Here is a 19,887-nt window from a genome sequence, read left to right as displayed (position 1 = left end):
ATTGACCATTCCAGCTCTTTTTACGTTACAGAGTCCTGACGCTATTAATTCTACCTGAACGTAGCGTGGTTATTATAAGATAACAGAAAAGCATCTTCGTCGCGTTTGCCAATAATCCACGCTCATTTCCATCTAAAGTAAGCGTTCGGTAAACGCCCTTTTTTCCTCGCATGATGGATTGCGTAGATTTCCAACGTGCGTCGATCTAACGGCATGCAGGCTCGTTCGGTAATAAATCCCACGCACGTACCTGCTCTTCTGCCGGCCTGTATCCTCGGTTTGATTATTTCATAGTCGGAACGATTACCGAAGACAGCTGAGTAAATACTAACACGACCGGCTCGTTCGCCGACGTGACTGCATTTTGAGCCGGTGCTCTCTGCTTTAAGCGGTGATCATCGAGCGGTTCGTCCGAGCTTATACGTGCGTTGTAAACATAAAAGAGAGAGAGAGAGAGAGGGGGAGAGAGAGAACGTATTAGACCGATGTCCAAAGTGTGATTTACAAAATGTGGAAAACTTCGTTTGCTGCATTTCGTCGAAGTATAGGTTCGCCGTTTCCTTGGGTTATGTTTAGATATCCCTACTGTTTCCTGTTTTGTAATTTTTTCGACAGTTTCAAACAGATCGTGCCAGAGCGTAAAACTATGTAGTTTTCATTAAAATAAACGAAATATTCTTAATGATCGCTTCTGTAAAGATCATTTGTTATTAAATTGTAACAAATCTTTCTAAATAACACTCCTTTATCGAGAAGTCCATTTTTCTTTGAACAGAATATTCGAGCAATTTGGCAAACTGAATAAAAGTTCAAGGAAATTTTCTTGTAATAAATTGCAGTGAAGTCGACGCGTTATTTTTCAGGCGAGAACTAATCGTGGCGAACCATAGGAATGATAGCAAGCGTTAGCGACCTCCGAGTTTGTATAGTCGAACCGGATAGTTACGTCAAGTTTCCATGCACGACTTCATAAAGTTTGCAAACCACTGGGCTACCGGATGGACCGCGGTTTTCGAGGGAAATACCTTGAAGAGGGAGTCTCGAGTTTCGTCTACAACCCAGCACCGATGCTCGACGTATTTATTCGTGGAATTCTGGAATTCGTTTGCGCTCCAGATACCGCCGCTGTCTTCTCGTATCCGTATGCCTACGTAAGAAACGAGCGTCCTGACGTCTGGATATAATTTTTATGTCCTATCCAAGGTACTACATCTTTCTGTCGATCCACTGTCGCCGATCCTTTGTTCCCGTCCTTTCCTTTATTCTTAGAAACATGGCCGACCGTTTACCAGACGACGCATGCCAGTTTTCGTTCCTGCAGATGCCAGGTAGATGTGTCTGACTCTGCTCGTCCTTTTCCACTTTGAAATACCTCGATCCGTTTGCCATCACGTTCCCTCCAATCCACAAAATCCAGGCCGATGCTCGAGGAAAGACACGGCTCACTCGTCGAAACAAATACACCGAGAACGCAGCCGTTGAAGTTTAACGTAAATTTCGCGAAAATAGTGTATCTATTCTCAAGAATCTGCAGTCGGTAAGACCTCGATGATACCTCTTAGTTAGAATATTCGTTAGGTTGTAACAGGTACAGATCCTTATTTTGTTGTTGATTCGATAAAACATTATGTATTGTGATTTAGTTCTTTGAAGTTTATGTCAAAATATATGTTGTATGTACAGTATGCTTTTCGACAATATATTGTCTTATTACTTGTTTGTAAAACGTTCACGAATCGAAATTATATATATTACGTGCCTGATTTCCGATTTAATAAAGGGGGATCAAGAATGGGATAAGTCGAAGATGGTTGACATAGTATAAAAAGCGCTCCGGTATCTCGAACGAGGTACAGGAATATGTGTAACATTCAATGATCTTCCGAGTCCTACCATTTGGATGTCACTCGATCCCGTAAACCATTTTCATGTTACATGCGACGTCATCGATAAAGTATAGGATTATTTGAATTGAAATTGAAGTCTTGTATAAAATTATAAGTAAAATGTAAGACAAGATATATTATAGTCCTAACAAAGAATAGTATTTCGTACTCGATCTTCATAAATATACTAAAACTAACACATTAAACAAATCATGCGACTTAGAATAAAAGCCTAACTATAATGTTTCAAATTAACAGTCCAACATAAAACTAAAATTTAAAATTAAGGCTTTAATCTAAGATTTAAAATTAACAATTAGGCTTTGAAAAAGAATAAGTTCCTTGCGTTTCCTCGCAAACCCTCGCCATTCAATAACTAACTAGGTATTAGCGTAGTTCTTAGCTTGGTATCGTCTTCCAAAAAAAAAAAAAAAAAAATATTAATAAGTTGATTAATCTTTGGAAAACGATGCCAATTACCAGGTCTCACCACGAGGAGGTGACTACGCAAGAGACCCGCCCATGGGTTACTTAACATTACACATCGATCTCGACATTGAACCTATTGGCAAAATGTCGAGTTCTCACTCTACTTGCCCATGGGCCTGCGTAAAGAAATAGTTGTTTCGTAGCCTAACTGCAAAACACAAATCTCTAACGCAGCGTTTACATGAATCTTCACAAACGTAGAACAACATACATAACACAACATCTATCTCCCACACAACTATTACATCGATCAGTACAAATATCGTACAATAATTCGCAACCCTATTGGCAGCATTCGGTATCAAAGACACATTTATCTAACTTGGAACGAATGAAAGAAAATGAAGGTAACGAACGAACTAACACACTTACGCGACGTACCCCCGTGCACCGGATAACCCGAAGGATTAGCGGAAAGCCCAAGTATTGACCATAACTCGATTCCCGTTTCGCCGTTCGAAACTTATACGAGTCGCGGTCGATGGCGCCGACCGATGGTGCCAGTGATCCGCTGGTGATCCAGCCGTGGATCCAGCACATAGGCCGGCAACTTAACACACTCCAACTGAACAGTGGGGCCCACCCCTGTGGAGGGGCCGCTGAACAGGATTACGAAGGCATAGGCCTCAACTGAACAGTGGGGCCCACCCCTGTGGAGGGGCCGCTGAACAGGATTACGAAGGCATGATCTTCAACTGAACAGTGGGGCCCACCCCCGCGGGCCCGAACAGGATTACGGAGGACGCGAAATTACAGGTCCCTGCCCGAGTACCGAAGTACCAATCGGACAGGAGTGTAGATCCACGACTGAATCCCCAACAGATTCGCAAGCATCAGCGGCGCGACGACAACTCCAGCGATCCAGTGCGAACGTCGAGCAGTGGTCGAGCAGTCACCAAGACTGAGGTGTGCTTGGGCCGCCTTACGAATCCAAAGAGTTGTCTAGTGCACGTTGACCCACACGTACCCGGAATACGCACGAGCGAGTACGTCACGCGACAGTTTGAAACAACTGAGCGATCGCGAACCGACAAATCGCGGGTACAATTTTTCGTTTCAAGATGGATAAGTATCATTGTACAGAATGAGCTCACAATGCACTTAACATAGATATCTATCTTACGATTAATTAAGGCTAAAAAGCACGCATTCCACGGTGTCCCCCGGTGTCCAACGATGTCCAACGGTGTCCAACGGTGTCCAACGGTGTCCAACGGTGTCCAACGGTGTCCAACGGTGTCCAACGGTTTCCAACGGTGTCCAACGGTGTCCAACGGTGTCCAACGGTGTCCAACGGTGTCCAACGGTGTCCAACGGTGTCCAACGGTGTCCAACGGTGTCCAACGATGTCCAACGGTGTCCAACGGTGTCCAACGATGTCCAACGTTGTCCCACGTTGTCCAACGTTGTCCCACGGTGACCTACGGTGCAGCCCAGTCTGTATCATCCAAAATTCTGTTCGCGGCATTTGGAGATACAAACCGGACTGCTGCGTAGTTCTTAGCTTGGTATCGTTTTCCAAAGATTAATCAACTGATTAATTTTTTGGAAAACGATGCCAATTACCAGGTCTCACCACGCGGAGGTGACTACGCAAGAGACCCGCCCATGGCTTCTTTATCTTTACACATCCATCTCGACATTCAACCCATTGGCAGAATGTCGAGTTACGACTCTACTTGACCATGGGCCTGCGTAAAGAAATAGTTGTTTCGTACCCTAACTGCGAAACACATATTTCCAACGCAGCGCTTACATGAATCTTTACAAACGTGGAGCAAAGCATACATAACGCCACAGCTATCTCCCACACACCGATTACATAGATCAGTACAAATATTGTACAATAATTGGTATCCCTACTGGCAGCATTCGGTATCAAAGACACATTTATCTAACTTGGGACGAATGATAGAAAATGAAGCTAACGAACGAACTAACAAACTTACGCGACGTACCCCCGTGCACCGGATAACATGAAGGATTAGCGGACAGCCCAAGTATTGACCATAACTCGATTCCTGTTTCGCCTGTTTTCCTAGAATTTGCTTACGAACCAATACAGAGTTTAAGCGAAGAGGAAATAGAACAAGTACTAAAAGAAAATCATGACTTGGTAGGACATCCCGAAATACAAAAGACGTACGACAGAATCCGAGGCAAATATGATATCCCACACCTAATAGACAGAATAAAAGGCAGAATAGGAACTTGCGCGACATGTCAAACATCAAAGACTACTCGGATAAGAGGAAAGGGGGAACCACAGATAACCGACACCCCGTTAGAATCTAACGACAAAATCGCGATGGATGTGATAGGCCCGTTGAAAAAGACCAAGATGAAAAAGTCCAAGTGTCTTATAAGTGTATAAACGAAGTAAAAATAAAGTTTTCTTCTTCCTTATAAAATTTCTCTTTATTTTTACGTGACATTTTGGCGATCCTGCCAGGATCCATCAACTTCAAGAAAACGAAATTACGCATTTCGGGCTACGGTCAACTTTGAAGATTGAGGATCAGTGGACCACTGTAACAGAGCAGACACTTTCGACGTTTCGACAAAGGAACACCGCAACGGAACCTTTCCTACGGGTTAAACGATCAAGGTGAGCAAGCCCTGGATTCTTTTGTCAAATACAGATCGAGAACAGACAGCACAATTAGTATAACAATGGCAACGCCACGAGAAGACAAAACCGAAACTGTTAGCGCCGCTTTAACTAACAGCGGAATAGACCCAACAGTTAAAGCTTTGCTTGATGCAATGCAGAAGCAAAATGAGAGACTGACCCAACAAATGAGTATGCTTACACTGCGTATGGATGAAGTTGTAGCAAACACAAAAACGGGAAATGTATCGGAGGCCAGTTCCCTAATAACCGTAGACGAAGTAACCCACACCGCTAAAGATCAATCGGTCCTTCGAGAACCTCGCCCATTACTTCAAACACCACCTCAACCATCCTGGGAAAGGACTTTCCCTGAACAATATACGCAACCAGAGCTAAAAGCTGAGAGTGCATTAAAATGCATTCCGATATTAAACGGAGAGGATGATATAGACGTGGAGGATTTTATTCATGAAATACAAGAAGTAAGAATAATGTGTAGCGAACCAACACTATTACTAAAAATGATTAAAATAGAGAAGATTGTAGGAAAAGCCGCAATGGCAATCCGCAATATTCGTATTACCGAATTCGAATCTCTGTACGAAGCATTGAGACGTAATGTAGCTGCGCAAGTATCAGTGAGAGAACAACAGGACGAATTAAGAGGAATGAGGCAAGGATTAACCGAAAGCGTGCAAAACTATAACATCAGATTTCGAAGTGTTTTTAACAAACTCCAACACAGCATTACCAACGAGTATAGAGACGAACTAACTCGACGGGTGATGAACGAGCAACTATACATGGACTCTGTGACCGACTATGTAAGAGGCCTTCGTCCAGAAATAGGGCAGACGCTAATGGTTAATCTCCCCCCAAATCTCATCGAAGCAGAAAGGAGAGCAATGAATATGGAAAGATACTTTCGCGAGCACAGCTCTCGCAGACAAATGACGCGACAGACAACCGCCCCGCCATTTTATCGTAACCAGGCTTTTCATCCAGTAGACAATCGCCTCGCTATTACAAGTAACACAAATAATAAAACTCCACTCACACAAATTATTCTACCAAGAACGAACAATTTTACGAAGTTTGGGAACAGACCATTAAGCGAAATGTCCCAAATGCAATCGATTGGGACACCTTCCCAATCAATGCCAAAATTTTCGGATACCGCCTCAAAGAAAAGCCCCTCCAGGAATAAACCACGTTCAAGAACAATCAGAATTAACAATGCTACCTCAGGAAGATTACCCACAATACTATTACAATTACCAGGACGACCAGGATTGCGATTTCTCGTTGACTCCGGGGCAGAAATCAACTTGCTTAAACAAAGGTGCTTGCTACCCAGGAAAGACAACAATACCAGACACAAAGAAATTCTCCATGGGACATTCCGAATACGAATCTAACTCCAAAGTCAAATTGAATTTGTTCGACAAAAAGATAGACTTCTCTTTAATAGATGACGATTTCCCAATTATAGAAGATGGCGTATTAGGCTTACCCGGTTTGAATCAATATCGATTCGAACTCTCCAACGAAACATTGAAATTAGATAACAACACCCTTCTGCTGCAACAAGAACCAACCCTTGCACCAGGAGAAACCATTCAAAAAATTGTATACCTCGAAGGGAAGCCAACGCCAGTGTGCTTTATCAATGGTGGTAAGTCCTCAATTCAAGTTTCTAACATTATCGAAAATACAAATACCATAGATCAAATCCAAAAATTCAAATCTTCGATTCGACTATCGCACATAGAAAAACCTTTCAGAGAACCTATAGAAAAGATTCTTCTCTATTACATGGATGTATTTAATTTAGACAGCGAAACATTACCGTGTACAGCTCTTGCTAAACATTCCATTACATTGAAAGAAGATAAAATCATCAACGTAAAATCCTACCGTCCTCCCGAACACCATAAAATCGAAATAAACAAACAAATGACGGAAATGTTAGACAAAAAGATTATGGAACCCTCCGACTCTCCCTATAACTCTCCCGTCTGGGTCGTCCCAAAGAAAATCGACGCGTCGGGGAAACAAAAGTGGCGAATAGTGATTGACTTTCGGAAGTTAAACGAATTAACGGACCAAGACGCATATCCATTACCCGACATTGACGATATACTATCGCAACTAGGGAACGCAAAATATTTCTCCGCTTTAGACTTATCCTCGGGATTCCACCAAATACCCATGGAAGAGAATTCGAGGAAGTACACCGCATTTAGCACACCACAAGGGCACTTTCACTATAACAGAATGCCATTCGGGCTCAAGAACGCACCCGCTACCTTTCAAAGAATGATGGACACCGCGTTAAGAGGTTTAATTAATAATCATTGTTTCGTCTATCTCGATGAGAGCTAGAGCTCGGAAGTGTCTTATAAGTGTATAAACGAAGTAAAAATAAAGTTTTCTTCCTCCTTATAAAATTTCTCTGTATTTTTACGTGACACCCGTGACGCGATGCAAACGTCGAGCAGTCACCAAGAGTGAGATGTCCTTGTGCCGTCTTACGAATCCAAAGAGTTACCTAGTGCACGTTGACCCGCACGCACCCGGGATACGCGCGAGCGAGTACGCCACGCGACAGTTTGAAAGAACTGAGTGATCGCGAACCGACAAATCGCGAGTACAATTTCTCCAGTGTGATAAGCGACGGGAGAGAGACGAGATTTTTCATTTTTCGTCCCAAGATGGATAAGTATCGTTGTACAGAATGAGCTCACAATGAACTTAACATAGGTATCTATCTTACTATTAATTAAGCCTAAAACGCTCGCATTCTACGGTGTCCCCCGGTGTCCAACGGTGTCCAACGATGTCCAACGATGTCCAACGGTGTCCAACGTCGTCCAACGGTGTCCAACGATGTCCAACGGTGTCCAACGGTGTCCAACGGTGTCCAACGGTGTCCAAGGGTGTCCAAGGGTGTCCAACGATGTCCAACGATGTCCAACGTCGTCCAACGTCGTCCAACGGTGTCCAACGATGTCCAACGGTGTCCAACGGTGTCCAACGGTGTCCAACGGTGTCCAACGGTGTCCAACGGTGTCCAACGGTGTCCAACGGTGTCCAACGGTGTCCAACGGTGTCCAACGGTGTCCAACGGTGTCCAACGGTGTCCAACGGTGTCCAACGGTGTCCAACGGTGTCCAACGGTGTCCAACGGTGTCCAACGGTGTCCAACGATGTCCAACGGTGTCCAACGATGTCCAACGGTGTCCAACGATGTCCAACGGTGTCCAACGATGTCCAACGGTGTCCAACGATGTCCAACGATGTCCAACGGTGCAGTCCAGTGTAGATCATCCAAAATTCTTTTCGCGTTTTTTGGTGATCTACACTGGACCAACGGTGTTCTACGGTTTCCAGCGGCGTCCCACGGTGTCCAACGGTGTCCAACGGAGTCCAACGGTGTCCAACGATGTCCAACGGTGTCCAACGGTGTCCAACGGTGTCCAACGATGTCCAACGGTGTCCAACGATGTCCAACGGTGTCCAACGATGTCCAACGGTGTCCAACGATGTCCAACGGTGTCCAACGATGTCCAACGGTGACCAACGATGTCCAACGATGTCCAACGGTGCAGTCCAGTGTAGATCATCCAAAATTCTTTTCGCGGCTTTTGGAGATCCACACTGGACCAATGGAATCCCACGGTGTCCCACGTTGCAGTCCAGTGTAGATCATCCAAAATTCTTTTCGCGTTTTTTGGTGATCTACACTGGACCAACGGTGTTCTACGGTTTCCAGCGGCGTCCCACGGTGTCCAACGGTGTCCAACGGAGTCCAACGGTGTCCAACGATGTCCAACGGTGTCCAACGGTGTCCAACGGTGTCCAACGATGTCCAACGGTGTCCAACGATGTCCAACGATGTCCAACGATGTCCAACGTCGTCCAACGTCGTCCAACGGTGTCCAACGATGTCCAACGGTGTCCAACGATGTCCAACGGTGTCCAACGATGTCCAACGATGTCCAACGGTGCAGTCCAGTGTAGATCATCCAAAATTCTTTTCGCGTTTTTTGGTGATCTACACTGGACCAACGGTGTTCTACGGTTTCCAGCGGCGTCCCACGGTGTCCAACGGTGTCCAACGGAGTCCAACGGTGTCCAACGATGTCCAACGGTGTCCAACGGTGTCCAACGGTGTCCAACGATGTCCAACGGTGTCCAACGATGTCCAACGGTGTCCAACGATGTCCAACGGTGTCCAACGATGTCCAACGGTGTCCAACGATGTCCAACGGTGTCCAACGATGTCCAACGATGTCCAACGGTGCAGTCCAGTGTAGATCATCCAAAATTCTTTTCGCGGCTTTTGGAGATCCACACTGGACCAATGGAATCCCACGGTGTCCCATGTTGCAGTCCAGTCTAGATCATCCAAAATTCTTTTCGCGTTTTTTGGTGATCTACACTGGACCAACGGTGTTCTACGGTTTCCAGCGGCGTCCCACGGTGTCCAGCGGCGTCCCACGGTGTCCAACGGCGTCCAATGTCGACCCACGGTGTCCAATGTCGTCCCACGTAGCAGTCCAGTTTAGATTATCCAAAATTCTCTTCGTGGCTTTTCGTAATCCAAAATGGACTGTATTAGCGTGATTCTGAGCTTGGTATCGAATTATTGTGCAATGTTTGTACTTATCAATGTAGTCGTTTTCTGAAAATTAATCAACTGATTAATCTGCGAAAACAATTACATCGATCGATACAAACATTGTACAATAATTCGCAACCGTACTGGCAACATTCGGTATCAATGGTACTTATGTCTAACTTGGAACCACAGAAAGGAAATGAAAGTACTGACACTGTATATACAATTTAGAGTTTTGCAAAAGAGACATACGACTCGTTGTACTAAACTTATGAAGATATCGAAAAGTTATATACTCCAACGTGACCGCGATATGCTTCTTTTAAAAATGGGAAAACGGGAAGAAGCCTGAACAATCAGACGATCGAAGAAAAATCATTTGGGCATCTAGCATACATATTTAATATGCTATGAAATGTTCATATATGTAACTGAAACGTATTTTCTGTAAATTGATAAATCTGAATCAAACTCATTTACTGGATTTGGTATATGGAAGAAACAGACATCTTTAAAACGAGAACATTTTATGAAACATTTTATGAAAAATAAACTATTAATAATGGTCAATTATAGATCAAATTACTATTGATTGAATTTTAGCAAATATAGAGAATCATGTGTATCTTTTAATCGAAACTAGGGTTACGTTGGAAACAAGAATTTTAAGTAATTGAATTTAAACTGAATTAAGAATTGAAAAGTTCATTTGGAATAACTAAGATGAGAGAAACCCCGGTTATTATACAATCACTTGCTTTATCTTTTAACTTTTAACAGTATCTGTTATTTTCTACAACCACATAGTGATTTGCAACATAATAAACCGAAAGGTATGTGCATAAGTCATTTTTTGCAGAATTTTTGTTACAAACGTGACGATGTCTTTGTTTCGTGACGAAACTTTTGTTTCGTGCAAATGAAATTCGAATATTTATAAAATTCTACATTACTGTTAAAGGATTGAAGTGAAAATATCGCGGTCGAAAAAATTCTAAAAGTTATGGTTCTAAGAACGAACAATCACCAGCACTAATTCCAATTGCAATGAATTAAATTTTAAAAAATATTTCAAGCCTTCATAGCAACATTAAGATATTTCATTATAATAATTTGTTGCGCATGAAATCGCTCACAATTTCATACATGTAAATATATATATATATATATATATATATATATTATACATTCGTAATAAAGTTCTGTATTTTAGCAGTCATGGTAACGTTAACGCTGACAAAGGAATATGTCTTATAGCAGTATTTTCAGTAATAAACGTAGTAATAAGGGGCGCATTAATAAGGGGCGCTGAAAAAGAAACAAAGCAGTAGCCAGAAGGGCTACTAAAATTCAATCGTCTTCCACTCTATATAAACCCGATCTACACGTCGAGAGTGGAACTGAATATTCTTGTTTCGCAACGCTAATTTACTACTAATATTTATGAAGCAGAAAATTCTCAAAATCAAACGCGACGAGTGCTTCGTTATATCTGCAATATCAATTAATCTACTATTAAAAAGAAAAAGAAAGAAAAATCTGAAAATTCCCGATATCTGATACGCAACGCTAATAAGTATAAATCTACGCACTCGTATTTAAGCAATACGCAACACTAATAGCGAGAGATCGCAGTGCAACCATTTAGGAGGTTGCGGATGAACGATCACACTTGTACAGCTCTTTAGGCTGTACATGTGATCCAGGAGCAGTGTCCGACAAATGCAGTCGGAGGGTTTGGGCAGTTTGTGAACGCAACTCTACTTAACAAAACGCGAGCATTCATTATCGCAACGCTAATAGGAAAAATAAGTAGAACTCGCGATGGAACAATGTCGCAACGCTAATTCTTAAAGTGAATTTAATGAAAATTACTATTTACTATTTGAAAAAGCTACTTTAAATATCCTAGTATTGCTACTTAAACAGAAAAACAGAAAAAATTCTAAAAATTGCAAAAGATAATCGCGATATCGTAATTCGCAACTCTAAAACAAACGCGATTATCATTTTATCGCAACTCTAATTCAAACCGTAATCATTCTCTCGCCACACTAATGAAAAATAGCAATATTATTTCGTAACTCTAATACAACCCGTAATTAACTTGTCGCAACACTAATAAGAAAAATCGCGATTTGCCCAATGGGACGATGGACCGATATATACATCGGCCAAAAAAGCAAAGACTACTACTACTACTACTACTACTACTACTACTACTACTACTACTAATACTAAAATCGAGCATAGTGACAAAGTAGTAACAATAATGACTTCCCATGCTCTGGATGACCCAGAGGATGGGGAGCCATTAGTAGTTGCCCTCTTGAGTGGCAGTTTGCCGGGCCTCTTCGGCATATAGCCTCTTCTTTCTTCGGGCGCAATGCCCGCTGAAACTTAAATCTAAGCTCGAGACTTCTAAATCGCAAACAAAAAAAAAACTTATAAAATAAAAATATAAACCGCGGAAGCTGATGGAAGTGCATATGGACTGACCAACGATCACAACAGTGATCGTTGCTCACTCGCATGTGCGTGCTCGAGCAATAAACGTTCGTTTCGAGACCATTCGCGACCGCGACCGCGAAATTCGAAAAATCGAAAGGCAAAACCAGAGACGAGTGCATGCTCTACTCGTGCCAGTTTCACCGTCGATTTTTCAAATTAGATTTCCAGAAACAGGTTGGTCACACGAAAACGCGCCTACCCGACTAGAGACTGTGCCAACCTGCCCGGCCCTACCTACTTATAATTAACAGACATACCAGAAAGTATACTACCTATCCTACCTAACGCTATATTTAAAAAATGGCAAAACATGCACACCAACACACTCACTCCACGGTTCTCACACATACCACCCGGGCGCAAAGGTCCTACACTAGAGAGGACGTCCCGGGACGCCTCCGACACCCGAGCTTAATACAACATTCACACTCTAAGGTACTTACCTTTTTCCTGAAATCGACTGACGAAGGCTAGTGACCATTGCGTAAAACGTGATAAAACACGTCTGAGGAAATGATATCGTTAAAATAAATGTAAGTAAACTTGGAATTATAATTGTAATTTATGGCAATATAAAAAGCGTGGTTACACTTAATCGCGTGGATGATATTATCACAAATTGTGATTGTATCGAGACGTAAATTGAATCGATATATGTCTCGACATTTTTAATATTTGAAGTTTTAACGAATGAGAAAAAGCGACGCAATTCCACGGCCTAACAACACACACACACACATAATGTGGAAAATACGTCGTGCACGATACACTAACACATCGTCAGTCGCTGAGAAATTATTACATTACTTAATTCTAGACCATCGTGCCCAATGTCTTTCTCCCATTCAAGTAGCACCTGGGCACGTGAATGAGATCCTGACAATGGGCACGGAAAGGGTTAAACCTGAAAATCCTGATCTAAAAAGATGATTAGTTTGTGTAATTTTTATTTAACGGACTAACGTTCTTTGAGTTTATATTTTACTACTTTGCATCTGATTAAATTTACTTTATTAATTTAATAGTAACTAAGTAACTCTACTTTATTAATTTAATAAATTAGAACAAAATTTTAATATTTCGAAAAAAGTAGCGTTAGTAGAAAAAGACTGAGACTCATGCAAATAGAATTATTGACTCTAAATATATTACTAAGAAAGAAATAATCTCAGGCGATCTCTTTATCAAAGCATATACTCGAAAGTGCAGAAGCAGTGTTCAAAATTATTGCTTTGATTAAAAAATCTGCCTGTCGCGAAGTGTCTTCTTGCACGTAAAATTTTGCACATTTTTGTACGGAAAAAAATGAATTTTGACTCATATTTTAAATTCTAACCGAAATGAAATAAACGATCGTGACTTAATATTGTCACGATTAATTCATTACTTAAGATCAAGTATATGTATGTCATACAGGTATATTCGTGTAGATATTTGCCATTTGCAAATATTCATACAAAATATTAACATGCACATTTATAAATAACACGAATATATTCTCGAGTGTATATGTTTAACCTAATTATTAAAAAACTAATTATTATAATCGCGCTGTGCAAGAAGACCTATCCTAAACTAATAAATTTGAAAAAAGAGTGTTACTACTCACGGGTATAAAAAATACCCGCGGTCACTATGCTCGCAAAAATTTCTACGTAGTACAACCGGTCACCCGTGCCGATTTGGACCTTTCATCCTACGACATGATTGAGTGACCGGAGGAACAAAAATGCATGCGACTCACCGTTCGAAGCGGAGAAACAGAAGACGTACCATGGATGCTGCGGATAATCAGGGAGACTAACATCAGGCAGGAACCGTGTAAGGTCCAGTGTTGGAAATGGAGGTTGCGAACAATCTGTTACAGAGCAAAACACGATGAGTGATTGCTGATTATTTAAAAAGTTGAAGATAATGAAAAATGAAGGTTTATTAACTTTAGTAATATTAGTAGTAATAAAGATTGAAATTCTAATAAACTTTGATAAGTATAAAAACTAAAACTCTAATATGAAAGTCTAAAATATAAAAATCAAGACTTTAAGACTTTATTTCAATTAAAGAGAACATTTACAGCTTTTTAAGTTATCAACCATTCTTATTTTATAATTAACAATATTTCAAACAAAATATAATAAATAGGACAAGTTGAAATACAATATATAAAACTACTTACATTCTTGAGTACCAGGAGAGGCTTTATCCTCTTGAGGAAGGCACTGACTCTAATACCGAAAACGAATATTCGAAACAATAAATATAAAAAAAAAAAAAAAAAAAAAAAATAAAAGACTACGTTACCACGACCGCTTAAATTATGATCGACGAACAAGGACTCTAATATAGCGTACAAATTTAATTGATAAAATTTTATTACTTTCGCGTGTGATTATTTGATCGAATTTAATCAAAAATATCGTGATTTTAAAAAATTGAAAAGAAACTATTGCGTAGCAAACACTGACTCTACAACCGCATTGCGCGCGGTCACAAATATTTCCTGAAAATAAAGCAGTTTAGGGCCGGAGGTGGGGGGGGGGGGGGGTGGAAAAGAAGCGAAACGTTGTTTCGACAATTTTTCCTCTTTTTCCTATTGAACGTTTATTTAGAAAATACTGCTATTTCTTTACACTTAAAAATTATTATTAAGAAACTGGAACAAGTATGAAACTATAAGTTGAAAATTGTGAGATATTTCTCGATAGCAAACAAATGCTTACGAATACCGTGAATGCAATGCAATCGATTTCAAGAATTATACTGTTCGCAATTAGAATATATACTGTGAATTTTCGTTATTAGAATACGAAATATACATTGCACTAATACACTATAGTCGCCTGTTATAAATATTGGAAAATATTTGCAAGAATTCAAAAGTTCGCTACTAAATATGTTTAAAGAATACTTGTTTCGAGGTATTTGAATCTAACTGTTACTATGTTGCAAGTTTATGACGTTAACTGAAGCAAATACACATAATACAACAAAAAAAAATTGAATTCCATAAGTGAATTATTGAGATATAACTCAATTTGAAACAATAAAATAACTTATTAAAAATTCGTTTGAAATAAGAGAATGATCTCATATATCGGAAATAAAACAATAATTTGTTTAACCGAACCTACTGACACTGCATACACAATTTCGTGTTCTGAAAAAGGGACATTCGAGTCATTGTTCTAAACTGTTTAACGTTCTATTTTCGCGACTCAAAACTTTTGAATATATCGAAAAGTTAGAAACTCTAACAGGACCGCAATAATTTTCTCTTAAAAATGGGAAACTAAGAAGAAGCCCGAACAAACAGACAATGAAAGAAAAATCGCGGCGCGAACTCGTTCGTTCGCGATCTTTCCAAAGAATCAATGGACTTACGCAACGCACTCCCGTGCACAAAATAACCACAAGATTCAATGCAAAAAAAGAATCGATTTTTATACTAGATTCCAAGTCAGATAAGTACCATTATACAGAATGGGCTCAGAATGGATTTGAGAGACAAGACATATCCCACGGTGTCCAACGGTGTCCCACGTTGTCCCACGTTGTCCCACGTTGTCCCACGTTGTCCCACGTTGTCCCACGTTGTCCCACGTTGTCCCACGTTGTCCCACGTTGTCCCACGTTGTCCCACGTTGTCCCACGTTGTCCCACGTTGTCCCACGTTGTCCCACGTTGTCCCACGTTGTCCCACGTTGTCCCACGTTGTCCCACGTTGTCCCACGTTGTCCCACGTTGTCCAACGTTGTCCCACGTTGTCCCACGTTGTCCCACGTTGTCCCACGTTGTCCAACGTTGTCCCACGTTGTCCCACGTTGTCCCACGTTGTCCCACGTTGTCCCACGTTGTCCCACGTTGTCCAACGTTGTCCCACGTTGTCCAACGTTGTCCAACGGTGTCCAACGTTGTCCCACGTTGTCCAACGTTGTCCCACGTTGTCCAACGTTGTCCCACGTTGTCCAACGTTGTCCCACGTTGTCCAACGTTGTCCCACGTTGTCCAACGTTGTCCCACGTTGTCCAACGTTGTCCCACGTTGTCCAACGTTGTCCCACGTTGTCCCACGTTGTCCCACGGTGACCTACGGTGCAGCCCAGTCTGTATCATCCAAAATTCTGTTCGCGGCATTTGGAGATACAAACCGGACTGCTGCGTAGTTCTTAGCTTGGTATCGTTTTCCAAAGATTAATCAACTGATTAATTTTTTGGAAAACGATGCCAATTACCAGGTCTCACCACGCGGAGGTGACTACGCAAGAGACCCGCCCATGGCTTCTTTATCTTTACACATCCATCTCGACATTCAACCCATTGGCAGAATGTCGAGTTACGACTCTACTTGACCATGGGCCTGCGTAAAGAAATAGTTGTTTCGTACCCTAACTGCGAAACACATATTTCCAACGCAGCGCTTACATGAATCTTTACAAACGTGGAGCAAAGCATACATAACGCCACAGCTATCTCCCACACACCGATTACATAGATCAGTACAAATATTGTACAATAATTGGTATCCCTACTGGCAGCATTCGGTATCAAAGACACATTTATCTAACTTGGGACGAATGATAGAAAATGAAGCTAACGAACGAACTAACAAACTTACGCGACGTACCCCCGTGCACCGGATAACCCGAAGGATTAGCGGACAGCCCAAGTATTGACCATAACTCGATTCCTGTTTCGCCTGTTTTCCTAGAATTTGCTTACGAACCAATACAGAGTTTAAGCGAAGAGGAAATAGAACAAGTACTAAAAGAAAATCATGACTTGGTAGGACATCCCGAAATACAAAAGACGTACGACAGAATCCGAGGCAAATATGATATCCCACACCTAATAGACAGAATAAAAGGCAGAATAGGAACTTGCGCGACATGTCAAACATCAAAGACTACTCGAATAAGAGGAAAGGGGGAACCACAGATAACCGACACCCCGTTAGAATCTAACGACAAAATCGCGATGGATGTGATAGGCCCGTTGAAAAAGACCAAGATGAAAAAGTCCAAGTGTCTTATAAGTGTATAAACGAAGTAAAAATAAAGTTTTCTTCTTCCTTATAAAATTTCTCTTTATTTTTACGTGACATTTTGGCGATCCTGCCAGGATCCATCAACTTCAAGAAAACGAAATTACGCATTTCGGGCTACGGTCAACTTTGAAGATTGAGGATCAGTGGACCACTGTAACAGAGCAGACACTTTCGACGTTTCGACAAAGGAACACCGCAACGGAACCTTTCCTACGGGTTAAACGATCAAGGTGAGCAAGCCCTGGATTCTTTTGTCAAATACAGATCGAGAACAGACAGCACAATTAGTATAACAATGGCAACGCCACGAGAAGACAAAACCGAAACTGTTAGCGCCGCTTTAACTAACAGCGGAATAGACCCAACAGTTAAAGCTTTGCTTGATGCAATGCAGAAGCAAAATGAGAGACTGACCCAACAAATGAGTATGCTTACACTGCGTATGGATGAAGTTGTGGCAAACACAAAAACGGGAAATGTATCGGAGGCCAGTTCCCTAATAACCGTAGACGAAGTAACCCACACCGCTAAAGATCAATCGGTCCTTCGAGAACCTCGCCCATTACTTCAAACACCACCTCAACCATCCTGGGAAAGGACTTTCCCTGAACAATATACGCAACCAGAGCTAAAAGCTGAGAGTGCATTAAAATGCATTCCGATATTAAACGGAGAGGATGATATAGACGTGGAGGATTTTATTCATGAAATACAAGAAGTAAGAATAATGTGTAGCGAACCAACACTATTACTAAAAATGATTAAAATAGAGAAGATTGTAGGAAAAGCCGCAATGGCAATCCGCAATATTCGTATTACCGAATTCGAATCTCTGTACGAAGCATTGAGACGTAATGTAGCTGCGCAAGTATCAGTGAGAGAACAACAGGACGAATTAAGAGGAATGAGGCAAGGATTAACCGAAAGCGTGCAAAACTATAACATCAGATTTCGAAGTGTTTTTAACAAACTCCAACACAGCATTACCAACGAGTATAGAGACGAACTAACTCGACGGGTGATGAACGAGCAACTATACATGGACTCTGTGACCGACTATGTAAGAGGCCTTCGTCCAGAAATAGGGCAGACGCTAATGGTTAATCTCCCCCCAAATCTCATCGAAGCAGAAAGGAGAGCAATGAATATGGAAAGATACTTTCGCGAGCACAGCTCTCGCAGACAAATGACGCGACAGACAACCGCCCCGCCATTTTATCGTAACCAGGCTTTTCATCCAGTAGACAATCGCCTCGCTATTACAAGTAACACAAATAATAAAACTCCACTCACACAAATTATTCTACCAAGAACGAACAATTTTACGAAGTTTGGGAACAGACCATTAAGCGAAATGTCCCAAATGCAATCGATTGGGACACCTTCCCAATCAATGCCAAAATTTTCGGATACCGCCTCAAAGAAAAGCCCCTCCAGGAATAAACCACGTTCAAGAACAATCAGAATTAACAATGCTACCTCAGGAAGATTACCCACAATACTATTACAATTACCAGGACGACCAGGATTGCGATTTCTCGTTGACTCCGGGGCAGAAATCAACTTGCTTAAACAAAGGTGCTTGCTACCCAGGAAAGACAACAATACCAGACACAAAGAAATTCTCCATGGGACATTCCGAATACGAATCTAACTCCAAAGTCAAATTGAATTTGTTCGACAAAAAGATAGACTTCTCTTTAATAGATGACGATTTCCCAATTATAGAAGATGGCGTATTAGGCTTACCCGGTTTGAATCAATATCGATTCGAACTCTCCAACGAAACATTGAAATTAGATAACAACACCCTTCTGCTGCAACAAGAACCAACCCTTGCACCAGGAGAAACCATTCAAAAAATTGTATACCTCGAAGGGAAGCCAACGCCAGTGTGCTTTATCAATGGTGGTAAGTCCTCAATTCAAGTTTCTAACATTATCGAAAATACAAATACCATAGATCAAATCCAAAAATTCAAATCTTCGATTCGACTATCGCACATAGAAAAACCTTTCAGAGAACCTATAGAAAAGATTCTTCTCTATTACATGGATGTATTTAATTTAGACAGCGAAACATTACCGTGTACATCTCTTGCTAAACATTCCATTACATTGAAAGAAGATAAAATCATCAACGTAAAATCCTACCGTCCTCCCGAACACCATAAAATCGAAATAAACAAACAAATGACGGAAATGTTAGACAAAAAGATTATAGAACCCTCCGACTCTCCCTATAACTCTCCCGTCTGGGTCGTCCCAAAGAAAATCGACGCGTCGGGGAAACAAAAGTGGCGAATAGTGATTGACTTTCGGAAGTTAAACGAATTAACGGACCAAGACGCATATCCATTACCCGACATTGACGATATACTATCGCAACTAGGGAACGCAAAATATTTCTCCGCTTTAGACTTATCCTCGGGATTCCACCAAATACCCATGGAAGAGAATTCGAGGAAGTACACCGCATTTAGCACACCACAAGGGCACTTTCACTATAACAGAATGCCATTCGGGCTCAAGAACGCACCCGCTACCTTTCAAAGAATGATGGACACCGCGTTAAGAGGTTTAATTAATAATCATTGTTTCGTCTATCTCGATGAGAGCTAGAGCTCGGAAGTGTCTTATAAGTGTATAAACGAAGTAAAAATAAAGTTTTCTTCCTCCTTATAAAATTTCTCTGTATTTTTACGTGACACCCGTGACGCG

This window comes from Bombus terrestris, chromosome 15 (genome assembly GCF_910591885.1).
Source record: "Bombus terrestris chromosome 15, iyBomTerr1.2, whole genome shotgun sequence".
Lineage (NCBI taxonomy): Eukaryota > Metazoa > Arthropoda > Insecta > Hymenoptera > Apidae > Bombus > Bombus terrestris.
The sequence above is the reverse complement of the archived record's forward strand: the minus strand, read 5'-3'. Positions refer to the sequence as shown.